The following is a 13,545-nucleotide window of genomic DNA, read 5'->3' as shown; positions in this document are numbered from 1 at the left end:
TCCGACGAGCTGCTATATATTTAGGGAAGCTACCAGGAATGACTACGCACTTAGAAAATATATATCACTTTGTCCAGTCAGGACGAGATTCCGAAAGTATTGACAGAGCCATGGAGTACCAAAAAGTGGAAATACAGGGGGAACTGTTACGTTTCCTCATAAATTGTGTGATCAGAAATCAAGACCGACCAGGGGTAAATCCGAAAGAAATGCAAATTCTTACCACATGGAGTCAGAATATATCAGAGGGGAGACATGATAAACGATCATGTTGTAACGCCCTGAACGTCTCAGGATCGTTTAACAGACACGACAATGAGGACGCAACCACTAGTGAAGGGTTAGTTGTTTTAATGAAGGCAAATATAATACAAAGAATAAACAAGTTATAGTCACTGGAATCCTCCAGGCTAAGTACGTTACCAGCCCACAGCACGGATGGTCCTAACCGTCCTCTGCATATACGCCGGTCCCGGCGTATGCCAACAGAGGGCAGAAATGAAATGGCCGACAATGCCAATCGGTAGGCTGTGAGGGGCACGAAGAGTGTTGGGGAGAATCGAGGAGTCAGGGAAACACCCAGCCGGGGTCTCTACCTGAAGGGAGCAGCCGCTCAACCTCTTCCTCAGACTGCACCGGGACGCGGAGTCACCTCCTGGTGATGCGTCACCGATACCCCAATCACAAGCAAGAAGACTGAACCGAGAGCAGCCGCTCGATCGATCCTGTGGACTTCCGAGTCTGTAACGCGGCAAACACCTCCTGGTGTGCGTTACAGCTGGCAGTCCCTGTGTCTCTGGTCGGGCTGGGAGTTACGACTCCAACCAGCAAAAGCGCCACTGCGCTTGGACTCAGCCGAGTCAAAACGCGAAGCTCAATGGTTGACCGGTAGAGCTTCCGGGTCCTTCACAGGTGACGATGGGGCAAGACACGGCCCAGGGAGTAACGACTCGACCTACCTCCGTTCTTGCCTTACTGGAGCACCACTCCGGAACACTGCTCTTCACGAAGCAGGTACGTCGGTGTGAACACAATATCCGACAGCGTTGTACCTCCCGGTTCCTCCCTTTATAGGGCGTGTTTTCCTTGAGTTATGTAACAGCTCTCCTGTTTACATAAGGGCGTGTTTCCTTGAGTTATGTAACAGCTCTCCTGTTTACATAAGGGCGTGTTTCCCTTGAGTTATGTAACAGCTCTCCTGTTTACATAAGGGCGTGTTTCCCTTGAGTTATGTAACAGCTCTCCTGTTTACATAAGGGCGTGTTTTCCTTGAGTTATGTAACAGCTCTCCTGTTTACATAAGGGCGTGTTTCCCTTGTATGACAGGAATTCTTGACAGTACATCCTCCCTCTCAGCGGCTCCCCACGGGTCCAGCGCTGGCAGGAAAACGCCGATGGAACAAGGAGACCAAGCGCGGAGCATGAACCCCTTCAGCCGGTTCCCATGAATGCTCCTCCGGGCCATAGCCTTTCCACGCAACCAGGTACCACAGCTTCCCCCTGCGCCATTTGGACGCCCGTATGCCCGACACTTCATACTCCACCTCCGACTCCACGCATACCGGCCGAGGTGTCCCAGACGGCTTGGAGGGTGCTGGTTTGAGCAATGATACATGAAAGACAGGGTGTATCCGCAATGACTGGGGCAAGCACACCTTCACGTTCACGGGACCCATACACTTGGTAATTCGATAGGGGCCCATGTACTTGGGATGGAACACACTGTTCTTTCGAAACCTCATGTTTCTTGTGGATATCCAGACGTAGTCTCCAGTGCGGTACAGTGGCCCGGGCCTTCTCTTCCTATCTGCCGCAGCCTTGTATCTTCTCTTGGCCTCTATTAGGACAGCCCTTGAGCGCATCAATGTGTCTTTTATGTGTGCCACCCTGTCCGCTGTGGCGGGAATCCTGTCCTCTCTGAACGGATGTAGAAATGGCAAGAACTTGGGATGTTGGCCATAGTTGCTATAGAACGGAGATGACTGTGTGGAGCTGTGAGTGGCGTTGTTATAGGCTATCTCTGCAACCCATAGCAAGTCGACCCATTCTTCCCTGCCCTGGTCCACAAAACATCGCAGATACTGTTTGAGCGTTTGGTTCAGGCGCTCGGTTTGGCCGTCCGTTTGAGGGTGGTAGCTGGTGGACAGGGCGGTCTTAACATGCAGCGCAGTGCACCAAGTCTTCCAGAATTGCGCAGTAAACTGCGACCCCCGGTCCGACACGATCACCCCAGGTAATCCATGCAGTCGTACCACATTCTTTAGGAGTAGTGACGCCAATTCCCCGGCCGTAGGGACTCTCTTGCAGGGGATGAAGTGCCCCATTTTCGTCAAGTAATCCACCACCACCAGTATTGCCGTCATCCCCTGGTCTACCGGTAGGCCCACCACGAAGTCCAGTGATATGCTATCCCATGGTCTATCCGGGGTTGGAAGTGGATGTAAGAGCCCTTGGGTTCGGCCATGGTCGGCCTTCATGGTAGCACACGTAGGACACTCCTGTCCCCACCTCCTGACATCCACTCTCATGGTTGGCCACCAGAAATGCCGTCCCATGCTAGCCACCGTTTTTTCAAAGCCCAAATGACCTGCGCATGGAGAGTCATGGCACCAGATGAATGCTTGTTTCCTTAGCCTAGGCGTGGGTATCAATAGGCACCTGCCCTTCAGGGGTATCCCGTCCTTCAGCTGCCATTCTCTGTGACTGAGGAGCCACCTCCGCCATGCGAATGACCTGATCCCTCTCTTTATTCCCCTCAGGAAAGTATCCGGTTGGATAACCCCCAATACCATCCTCGGGGAAATGATGGAACGCTCGGTCGCAGGCAATGGTTCCTTAACTGCAGATTGACGGGACAGGGCGTCCGCCTTTCGGTTTTCCGTCCCCGGCCGATATGTGATGCGGAAGTTGAACCCCGCAAAGAAGATCATCCACCGCAGCTGCCTGGGAGAAAGGTGTCTAGTGGCAGTCATGAACTGTAGGTTCCGATGGTCCGTGTACACCGATACCACATGTCTTGCCCCCATCAACCAATGCCTCCATTCGGTGAAGGCGTCCTTGATTGCGAGAAGCTCCTTTTCCGCAATATGGTAGTTGCGTTCGGCGTCGTTGAGTTTGCGGGACATGTACGCAACGGGATGAAGCACCCCTGTGTCGTGGTTGCGTTGGGACAAGATATCCCCCAGCGCCACATCCGACGCGTCCGCTTCCACCACGTAGGGGAGATCCGGATCGGGGTGAGCCAACACCGGCGCCTTACCAAAGGCGCTTTTCAGGGCCTCAAAGGCTTTGTTCGCTTCAGGGGACCAGACAAACTCCTTGGACTTCCTCAGTAGCTGTGTGATTGGGGCCACCACTCCTGAAAATCCATCTATGAACCGCCTGTAAAAGTTGGCGAAGCCAATGAAACTTTGGACGTCCTTCACGCTTTGGGGCACCGGCCATTCTTTCACCGCCTTGATCTTTCGTTCTGCCATCTCCTGTCCCTCTGGACTCAGCATCACTCCGAGGAATTCCACGGATGTGACGTGGAAGTCACACTTGCTGAGTTTACAAAACAGCATGTTTTCCCTCAGCTTTTGGAGCACAGCTTTGACGTGGTGTACGTGCTCCTCCACACTGGACGAATAGATGAGGATGTCGTCGATATATACGACCACGTAGATATCCAACTCCTCTCTGAATACCTCATTCAAAAAGTACTGAAAGGCTGCCGGGGCGTTGCACAGACCGAACGGCATGACGAGGTACTCAAAAAGGCCGAACCTGGTCTTAAAGGCGGTCTTCCACTCGTCTCCGTCCCTCATGCGCACCAGATGGTATGCCCCTTTCAAATCCAACTTGGTGTAAATACGAGCTTTCTTGACCTGTTCCAGAAGTACACTGATGAGAGGCAAGGGGTACCGATTTTTTATGGTTATCGCATTCAATGCCCTAAAGTCCACACAGGCTCTCAGCTCCCCATTAGCCTTCGGGATGAAGAAGAGTGGCGAGGCGGCCGGAGACTTGGACGGGCGGATGAATCCTAGCTTGAGGAGTTTATCCAGGTACCCCCGGAGATGCACGTTTTCAGGCTCCGTCAGGGCATACAGCCTGCCGCTGGGAACGCTGGCCCCTGGCACCAGGTCGATCTGGCAGTCAAACTGTCTATGTGGTGGTAGCACTTCCGCCTTCACCTCATCAAATACATCCTCAAAACTGTGATAAGCCTGGGGGAGAGCCACATCTTTTTCTGCCGCTGTAGCCACCGTCTGACTCCCGCTCTCATCTGCGTCAAGGGATTCCGTTCTTATTCCACAATGCAGGATGCAATACGGTGACGTCATTTCGATGTGTTGGCCAATCCACAAAGGGGTTGTGTTTCTGTAGCCACGGCAATCCCAATATGACGCCATATTGGGGCGCTCGGATGATGTTAAAATCGATTTGTTCCAAATGGTTCCACCCATATCTCATCGGAAGGACCCCCGTGTGCTGCCCGATGGGCCCCGTCACCAATCGCCTTCCGTCTACAGCATAGACGTCTTCGGGTACAGCTTTGGGAAGAAGCACTAGCCCTAGCCTGCATGCCTCGTTGTGGTCCATAAACATGCCAGTGGCCCCTGAATCCACCATGGCCACAACGGGTATCCACTGGTCATGCACTCCCACGTGCACCGTGATAAACAGGTGTCGTTGTCCCTTAGTGACCGAGTTGGAAAGTGAAGGGATGGATGAGTGACTCCGAGATGCCCCTTCTCTGGTCTTGGAGTCCTCTAGTTTTCCGCCGGTATGTCCACCACGGCTGTTACCGACCGGTTGGCCCGATAACGTGACGTCTTCGGTTTGGCAGGGCATTCACGTACGTAGTGGCCTTTTTTGCCACAATATAGGCACAATCCTTGTTTACGGCGTGACTCTTTCTCCGTGGCTGTGAGGCTCGCTCGTATTGCGCCGATGTCCATGGGTTCTCCCTTGGATGCGGTGGAAGTTTCAGGACTTCCCACCGTCACATAGGATGGAAGGGATTTTCCTTTTCTCCCATGATCCCCCTTTCTTTCACTTAGCCTATGTTCCAGCCGTAATACCAGGTTGATAAGGCCCTCACATGTCTTGGGTTGAGGGTCAATATGAGCCACGGCGTCCTTGAGCTCATCGCACAGCCCTTGATGGAAGAGCGCCGTCTGTTTAGCAACAGGCCACTTGGTTTCCGCAACCAGCCTTCGGAACGCGTTGAGATACTGCACCAGGTCGTTGGATCCCTGTCTCAACTCAAGCATTTCACGGTCCGCCGTGTACGAGTCAGCCCTTCTGTCGAATACCTTCAGGAATTCCTCGCGAAAAGCACCCCAATCACATAAGAGGGGGTCGTCCCGTCTCACCAGAGGTACGGCCCATTGTGCCGCGTTTCCAGCCAAATAGGATATAAGGAAAGCCACACGAGCCTGACTCGTGGGGAACGCCTTTGGTTTGCACGATAAATGTAGCGCCACTTGTGTGAGGAATACCTGCACTGTGTTAGGATCCCCACTGTACCTCTCTGGTGTCGCCAAGGGGATGGCTACCGGCATTTCCACTACTACCGCAGGGGTCTGATTTGTGAGGGAGGTGCTGGGCGTGAGCGGGTCCAATTGGATAGCATCCAGTCTGGCTTTTACATCGGCTGTTTCTTGCCTAGAGGCAGCCACTTCAACTTGCATGGCCGCTAAAGCAGCCAGCACATCATCAAGTGTTGCCATGTCTGTTATCGACCGGGAGACAGTTAGTGTTATTAAGGTCGGATATTTTGTAACGCCCTGAACGTCTCAGGATCGTTTAACAGACACGACAATGAGGACGCAACCACTAGTGAAGGGTTAGTTGTTTTAATGAAGGCAAATATAATACAAAGAATAAACAAGTTATAGTCACTGGAATCCTCCAGGCTAAGTACGTTACCAGCCCACAGCACGGATGGTCCTAACCGTCCTCTGCATATACGCCGGTCCCGGCGTATGCCAACAGAGGGCAGAAATGAAATGGCCGACAATGCCAATCGGTAGGCTGTGAGGGGCACGAAGAGTGTTGGGGAGAATCGAGGAGTCAGGGAAACACCCAGCCGGGGTCTCTACCTGAAGGGAGCAGCCGCTCAACCTCTTCCTCAGACTGCACCGGGACGCGGAGTCACCTCCTGGTGATGCGTCACCGATACCCCAATCACAAGCAAGAAGACTGAACCGAGAGCAGCCGCTCGATCGATCCTGTGGACTTCCGAGTCTGTAACGCGGCAAACACCTCCTGGTGTGCGTTACAGCTGGCAGTCCCTGTGTCTCTGGTCGGGCTGGGAGTTACGACTCCAACCAGCAAAAGCGCCACTGCGCTTGGACTCAGCCGAGTCAAAACGCGAAGCTCAATGGTTGACCGGTAGAGCTTCCGGGTCCTTCACAGGTGACGATGGGGCAAGACACGGCCCAGGGAGTAACGACTCGACCTACCTCCGTTCTTGCCTTACTGGAGCACCACTCCGGAACACTGCTCTTCACGAAGCAGGTACGTCGGTGTGAACACAATATCCGACAGCGTTGTACCTCCCGGTTTCTCCCTTTATAGGGCGTGTTTTCCTTGAGTTATGTAACAGCTCTCCTGTTTACATAAGGGCGTGTTTCCTTGAGTTATGTAACAGCTCTCCTGTTTACATAAGGGCGTGTTTCCCTTGAGTTATGTAACAGCTCTCCTGTTTACATAAGGGTGTGTTTCCCTTGAGTTATGTAACAGCTCTCCTGTTTACATAAGGGCGTGTTTTCCTTGAGTTATGTAACAGCTCTCCTGTTTACATAAGGGCGTGTTTCCCTTGTATGACAGGAATTCTTGACACATGTATAGTAGCTATGTGCCGAAAGATCCGCAAAGAAATAGAACGAATACACGAAGACAGATTAGCAGTGGACGAACCTGAACAAACCGAGGAGGGGGAGGAATTAGAACTGCCCACAGGACAGTTAGAAACCATGGCCTATGTAGGTAGAGGAAGAACTTGCAATAATACTAGATGCTTCACTGATCCGATACGTCCGGTACGTCCAGATAATAGCAGAAATTTCCAAACTCCTATAATAAATATAAGGTCCCCCGAACATTCGTTCCAAGCCGCTGACAACCTACTCCGAGAACGAAGGGGTTATCATATACTCGATTCTATGGACGAACAAGAATTAGCCAGGTCAGCCGTTCACTGGGTTGACAGTCCCGAAAAATATAGTGATGATACATTAGCACACACGTTTTTGAACCTCGCCCCAGATGAACAGCGTTTAGCTGGTACCTATATGATTCAACAACTCCTTATATTATATAAAGGCCAACACTCCGATCCTGGTCCATTACCTGATATACTGACTAAATTACTCACGAATAAATGGAGAGGTTCAGGTACTGAGTTAATTAGAGAAATACTAGAATCCAGAAAGCAGTACATTCTTTTTGTATGTCCCGAACATGTTTCACTGCCCATCAAGGAAAGAATGACGTACTATATGGATAGACAGAATCCCTTACGCGAAGTGCACCCGATAAAAGGTGATGACAATCAGTTTAAACGTGTGTTTGTATACACACCCATATCTAAAATAGAACTATTGGAAATGAAGAAGGTGGTACCCAGTCATGACAAAGACCCAGCGGGTTTCCACCGTGAAATTAAAGACATGTTGCTCATGGGAGAGTATACCTATCCAGACATTATGACGATATTGAAGGTATTAATGCCTGCGGGCATTTATGAAAAACTCAAGGAAAAGGATTGGGAGGTGGGAGACCAAAAGATAGATTGGACAGCATTAGAAAACGAAGAAAAAGCTCGAGGTCCAGGTGCAGGGCTTGGGGAGAAGACCAAAACACTACCAGGTTTACTAGTACAGGTACTGCCACGTTTATTAACTACGAAAAAGGAAGACTGGGGTGCAATCTCAGCCTGTAAACAAAAGCAAGATGAAGACACTAGTGATTTCTATGCCCGATTCGAAAAATGTTTTGGTATAAATAGTGGAATAAAAGCAAGTAGCGAATCGTATCCACATCTGTTTGTAACAAAGTTAGTTGAAAATTCTTTGCCCCAAGTTAAGAATAGAGTATTGAAATTCGAGAGTACCTGGCAAGGTAACACTCCGTCACAAATGTTACAAATGCTACAGTACCATCACAACAGAATTAGAGAGGAACAAGAACATGAACAAAGACGCATGAAAGACACGAAAATGAAAATGCTAGTTTCCCAGACAGTTCCAGCTGACGGTCATAAAAAGGGTATGACACAGTCCAGTGTTTCAACAGGTCCTGTAAAAGGGACGTGCAACTATTGTAAACAGCCAGGTCATTATGTACACGATTGTCCAGTTTTAAAACATAATATCGCCATAGGTAATACAAAAGAAAGACCACGGCCACCTAGACAGGATCAGAATCAACAAGGAGCTCCGCAGCATGCACAGTCCATGCCAGCTCCGCAACAGTCCATGCCAGCTCCACCACAGCAGCCTATTGCTGCCACACAAACAACGACACGACAGATGTACCAGACCGCACAGTATGACTATCCTGATTATCAACGATACTCATGAAACAGCCTAGAGAGGGAACTTGGCTTACCCCTTATCGAGGTCCCTGTAGATCAAGAAGGAACTTATGTACACAGTGAACTATTAGGTCAAGACAGAAAATTTTTACTTGATACAGGGGCAAGCCGAACAACCATAAAACGTAGTGAAGTTCCAGGGGCACCCCTCTCAGGCTCACAGAATATTTCCCTTGGGTTTTCAGGAAAACCTATCGTTAACGAAGTATCACAGCCTCTTCCCCTTACGATTGGTCCTTTGACACGAACTACAGATTTATTGCTTACTAAATCATGCCCAGAAAACTTGTTAGGTATAAAAACTTTGAAAGCTCTAGGAGCTATAATATGTTGTTCTCCGGAAGGAGTAAGATTGTTTTTACGTGATTTCAAAGGGCACTATGTGTCCCGAGACATGGATTCCCGACTGCAGACTTTACCCACACATTTATGGGCACAAGGCCCTACAGATGTTGGTTGCATGAACATTACACCATATCGAGTTACACTAAGGGCAGGAGTGGTACTACCACGAATGCGACAATACAAGTTACCACCAGATGCTGTAGTGGCTTTACTGCAAATCATTGACGAGCTTATTGGCCAAGGAGTGGTTGTGGAGACCGACTCCAATGTATGTAATTCACCGATAATTCCGATTCTTAAACGAACTGATCCAAAGGCTCCGCCAGTATATCGATTGGTTATTGATCTGCGCGAATTAAATAAATGTATTGTACCACAATACCCCGTAGTTCCAGACATTTCTTCATTACTGACAGCTATTGATTCCGAAGCAACATTCTTTACTGTAATTGATCTCAAGAATGCTTTTTTCAGCGTCCCAATAGATCCGGAAAGCCAATACTTGTTCGGATTTAGTTTAAATGGACGAAGCTTTAAATTCACACGCGCACCTCAAGGATTTACAGAAAGCCCCAGCATTTATAGCCAAGCACTGAAACGAGAACTTGACAGTATACATATGCCAGTCAACACTGCCCTGCTTCAATATGTCGATGATCTGCTGATCACCGCTAGAAGCGAACCTGAATGTGAAAAAGCCTCACTGACGGTTTTACATTTTTTGGCCGAAAAGGGGCACAAGGTGTCTCCTTCTAAGCTGCAATTCTGTGTCCAGCGAGTTGTTTACCTTGGTCACTCGCTGTCCAAGGAGGGAAGGCAGCTTACACCAGATCGCATCCAGTTAATTGCTAACATGCCAATACCCAAGACACAAAAGGAGGTGCGGGCTTTTATAGGTCTCACTTCATATTGTAGGCAGTGGATCCCTCAGTATGCATTTCTAGCAAAACCACTTATTCAGTTGACAACACAGGAGGCAGCCACATCGACTGTCCTCCCTTGGACACAGGAACATACACAAGCTTTTGAAAGCCTAAAGAAAGCTTTATGCCAAGCACCCGTTTTAGCAACACCATGTTACTATAAACATTTTACACTCTTTGTTACAGAACGCGAAGGTACTGCTTTGTCAGTACTCACACAGGAACAAGCAGGATCACACAAACCGTGTGCTTATTTTTCTAGTACATTAGATCCCGTAGCCCAGGCTCTGCCTGCGTGCCTGAAATCAGTGGCAGCAACAGCTTTAGCAATTAGACAAAGCGATGCCATAGTGTTAGGACACCAATTGACAGTACAAGTACCACATGCAGTAGAGGTTCTCTTGAACCGCACACAGACACAACACTTGACTATAGCACGACTCACTGGTTACGAATTAACATTGTTTCAGCCACATATAGAAATCAGACGTTGTAGTACATTGAATCCTGCCACACTGTTACCAGTAAACGGAACAGACCCACTTGCACATGATTGTATAGAAATTATCACTATCACGACGAAACCTAGACAAGACTTGACAGACGTCCCATTGTCAGATCCAGACCTGACGTTGTATGTAGATGGTTCATGTATGAGAACAAGCACAGGAGAGTTAGTGGCCGCGTATGCAGTCACAACAGACACTGAAGTCATTGAAACAAATCGTATTAATACCTTGTCCGCTCAAGCAGCAGAGCTCATCGCTCTGACACAAGCCTGTATTCAAGCCACGAATAAGAAAGTCAACATATATACTGATTCACGTTATGCATTCGGAGTTGTACATGACTTCGGCGTGCTGTGGCGAGAGAGAGGTTATTTAACTTCTCACGGTACCCACATCCAGCACGGACCCCTTATTCATGCCTTACTAGATGCAATACATCTACCTACTGCAATATCAATTATGAAATGTAAAGCTCATACGAAAGTTACTGATATCATTTCCCAAGGCAATGATTTAGCTGACAGAACAGCTAAACAGACTGCTCAAACCCACACGTCTGACATGACAAAGACAATAGTTCCGACACCAACACATTGCATGACGGTTAAGGATCCCGCTCTTGACGTAATTGACATACAGACACATGCTACACCAGAAGAAATAAAGAAATGGACTGAATTAGGAGGGACCCAAACGGATCAAGGATGGATGACGAAGGAAAAATCTGTGTGGTTCCTTCCTGATTCAATGGTCCAAGTTATCATTAACACTGTACATAGTCCAGCGCACCTAGGAGAAAAAGCTATGCTAGACAGCATTCAACACATTTGGTTCAACAAACATTTACGAGCAGCAGCTAAACAAAAAGTCCGTACCTGTATGATCTGTTGTCAGTTTAACCCAGGTAAAAGCATTCCCGTAGAACAGGGTGGATTTCAGCCTCCTGATCACTCTTTTGAAGTCCTCCAGATGGATTATATCCAGATGGAACGATGTCGAGGATTCAAATATGTTCTCGTAGTTGTTTGTGCTCTTTCCCGTTGGACAGAGGCATACCCGGTTTCAGATTACACTGCCCCGACTACTGCCAAACAGTTGGTTCGAGAATTCTTCCCACGATACGGTTTACCACGTGCTGTCTACTCAGATAACGGCCAACCGTTCTCCTCCGAACTAATGAAACACGTTTCACTTTTGTTAGGCTATCAGTGGAGATTCCACTGTGTCCGACACCCCGAGGCAGCAGGTCTCGTGGAACGACATAATCAAACTCTGAAAATTAGATTGTCCAAAATATGTAGAGAGAAAGGTGTCGACTGGGTAGTAGCCTTACCAGTTGCACTCTTTTACATGAGAATGGTAGCGCACTCTCGAACAGGGCTATCCCCTTATGAGGTGGTCTTTGGTAGACCACCAAATATGTGGGGGACGCCTATACCACGAAAAATAACTGATGTTGACTGTAACATGCTGACAGATTACTTGGCTTCCTTGATGTCTGCACTACAATCTTGTCGTTCACAGGTAGCTGCAGCCTTTCCCGACAACACCGAGGTGAAACCCCATGACGTAATTCCAGGGGATCTGGTGTTAGTGAGGAACTTTGACCGGAAGTCCCAGCTGGATCCTAGGTGGAGATCGCCTCAGCTCGTATTGTTAACAACGAGGACAGCCGTGAAGATCGAAGGTCGAAAAGGCTGGATACATTCAAGTCATATCAAGAAATTTCATGGACTACCATCCGATATAGAGACTAAACCCTGTATTTCCTCAAAGACAGACTCAAAGCTTCCTTTGGTTGAACAAAATAACTCAGAACAATATAGACTAAAACTACGGTCCACCAAGTCAGACAATTTGATTGTTTAAGTCCTCTCCAAGGTGAATCGGTTGAATTTGTCTCTGACATGTATCCTCTGGACCGGAATAGAGAAGGAGATAATCAAACCCAGTTGAAAAAACATGCGTACTGTAAATCACTGCGTAGTCATTGTACAGTGACGTTATTAATTTTGTTTTTCTTATGTCTTTTAATAATAGCTGCAAGTATATTGTTGCACATATATTATCCTATTTCTAAACATGTTTATAATGTTACTGCTGAACATTCTTTTAGTGAATTTCCCCCGCATGAGTTGTCATATAGATTTGCGCTGCGCAATAACACTTTTATTAGTATGTTACATCATTCCCATCAGGTTAGCAATGCTACAAATTGTTGGATATGTGGCCGACTCCCTCCCTATCAGAACTATCAAGGAATTCTGCCTCTCTTCCCATACCCGTTCACACACAACGGCTCCTGTGGAGCATGGTTTAGTTTAATTAATTCCCAAGATTCGAACTCCGCAGTTTATCAAGACAACTGGGTATGGGGAAACTTGCACTTAGTTTTACTTAAAGTCTGCTACCCTGACAAGAAGGGACTTCCCAAAAGAACAGGAACTGATCTAGAAAATGAAGTATATGGATTAGGTAATTTCACGCTTAATCTCATGATCCTGAATGTTGAATCTGAAGCTGCCTCAATTTTGCCCGCTATGTCAGTATTTCCAGTTAAAGGTGAATTATGTATAAGAAAGAATGGCTCTACACACATGGGCCACAGTAAATGCACCACTGTAATAGAATTCAGTGATCAAGGCAAGTCTACATTTAGAGCTTCTCGCCATTCCTACTTTGTATGTGGTCAGACTGCATATATACGTTTGCCTCTAGATTGGGATGGTACCTGCTATATTGGATTCCTTTTGCCACCTGTTTTCCTAGCTCCTCCTGATTATCATAGAAATACTCATTTAGTACACAATAGAGAACGGAGAGATCTCCCAATAGTTGATTACACTGAGACAGCATGGGAAAAATACACAGATTTCAATAAAGGTCTCTTTCCCTATATAGGTACAGTTACCAATAGTAAGCTGATACGTAGATTAACCAGAACCCTTGAAGCAGTAGTGAACGAAACTATTTCCGCCTTAGGCAATTTAACAGAAGAGCAGTCTGCTATGCGGATTGTTGTGCTTCAAAATCGTCTTGTCCTTGACGTCGTCCTGGCCGATAGGGGCGGAGCTTGTAGGGTCATCGGATCAAGTTGTTGCATTTTCATACCAGAAAATTCGCCATCTGTATATAAAGCCATAACTCGCCTTCATAAGATTGTAAGCCAGATACACCAGAA

Source organism: Triturus cristatus, chromosome 9 (assembly GCF_964204655.1).
Source record: "Triturus cristatus chromosome 9, aTriCri1.1, whole genome shotgun sequence".
NCBI classification, from domain to species: domain Eukaryota; kingdom Metazoa; phylum Chordata; class Amphibia; order Caudata; family Salamandridae; genus Triturus; species Triturus cristatus.
This window is presented reverse-complemented; position numbering follows the sequence as displayed.